The sequence below is a fragment of the Budorcas taxicolor genome, chromosome 5 (genome assembly GCF_023091745.1).
Source record: "Budorcas taxicolor isolate Tak-1 chromosome 5, Takin1.1, whole genome shotgun sequence".
NCBI classification, from domain to species: Eukaryota; Metazoa; Chordata; class Mammalia; order Artiodactyla; family Bovidae; genus Budorcas; species Budorcas taxicolor.
The window spans coordinates 37,855,856-37,857,496 of NC_068914.1; the positions used below are offsets into that span (position 1 = coordinate 37,855,856).

Below are 1,641 nucleotides of genomic sequence, written 5' to 3' on the forward strand. Positions count from 1 at the left end.
CAAAGAGATGTGTTCCTCAGCCTACAGCTGTCACGTCAGCCAGTCCAGACTTCTCTGATCTCCAGTGGAATATGGACACACTTTAAAATTTCCACCCATAATCTCTGGGATCCAATTTCCTCAAGCAATTTACTTTAGGACCATGTTTTGTGTCAGGAGATGGATCTGCCTAGTTTTGAATTTGACACCTTCCAAAAAGGTATGAAGTTCAAATCATGCTCACATGTTCAAATCACCCCAGAACAGTACAGATCACTGGGGTATACCATACCTTTATTTATTTATTTTTTATCTGGCCACATGGGGTCTTAGCTGTGGCATGTGGGATCTTTCGTTGTGGCACATGGACTCTCTGGTTGTGGTGTACAGGCTTAGTTGCTCAGAGGCATGTGGGATCTTAGCTCCCTGACCAGGGATTGAACCTACGTCCCTTGCATTGCAAGGTAAACTCTTAATCACTAGATCACCAGGGAAATCCTGCCAATACCTTTTTAAAATCCAGACACTGTGTTCTTAAGATAAAAGCCTAAAAAAACAGAAGCCATCTTTGTTCTGTGTCAACATTAAAATTAGAGTTCTAAAACAATATGTTGTTGTTGTTTAGTCCCCAGGTCATGTCCAACTCTTTTGTGACCCCATGGATTGTAGCCCCCAGATTCCTCTGTCTGTGGGATTTTCCAGGCAAGAATAATGCGGGTGGCAAGAATACTGGAGTGGGTTGCCATTTCCCTCTCCAGGGGATCTTCCTGACCCAGTGGTCAAATCCACATCTCCTGATCACTTCTCCTGCATTACAAGTGAATTCTTTACCGCTGAGCCACTTGGGGATGCCTAAAACAATATCGCTGATAATTTAAATGCTTAAGATATGGAGGAAACGATCAGCTCTATAGTCCTGGAAGCAATCTTTATGTTTATCAATACACCCTCTCTATTGATTCTGTTTTAGGCAAATTGTTCCTTTTTATGTGTTTCAAAACTCATACTGAACAATGAATTCTGGGTTGCAAAAAAGGATTTATTTCTGCACCTGTAAGTCTTCGTCCACAAATTAAAAACAGACACAACTGCTGTCAATGGCGTTTAGTATTGGTCACAGGCTTCTTTGGAAATGTGATGATTTCTTTCTGTGACCCAAATCTGGGTTTTCTAGAGCCCACTTTGGAGTGGAAAGCAAATATCACACACTTGAGCTGTGGATATCCGAGGTGGCCCCTGAGACCTGGGGCCTCCTTGGCAGAAAAGTAATAGAAAGTTACCAGCCAGCCTTGGCAGTCACTGTCCATCCGAGAGTGATGACCAAGATAGAGGAGGGAGATGCTGGAGATGCAGACGAGGGCTGGTGGCTCCTCCTTCTCACCTGATCAGCAAAGCTCAAGAATCCCTGTACATCTTTTTTGTTTCCATCCCTGCGTCTGTCTAAGGACACTTAGGTTGATTCCAAGTCCTGGCTATTGTAAATAGTGCTGGTATGAACACTGGAGAGCATGCATCTTTTTTTTTTTTTTTCTTTTCTTTTTCCCCCCTCCCACCTCCCTTCTCATAACATCTCTCTGGGTCATCACTGTGCACCAGCCCCAAGCATGCTGTATCCTGCATCGGACAGAGACGGGCGATTCGTTTCTTACATGATAGTATACA

At 43.6% G+C, this 1,641-nt stretch overlaps 1 non-coding gene across 1 annotated transcript; it reads right to left on the reverse strand.

Moving 5' to 3' along the window:
* Positions 1 to 953: 953 nt before the first annotated feature.
* LOC128049165 (small nucleolar RNA SNORA40) lies at positions 954 to 1,072 on the reverse strand. Its single transcript, XR_008199527.1, has one exon. It is a non-coding gene; the product is annotated as a small nucleolar RNA SNORA40 (small nucleolar RNA).
* Between the last annotated feature and the right edge of the window lie 569 nt (positions 1,073 to 1,641).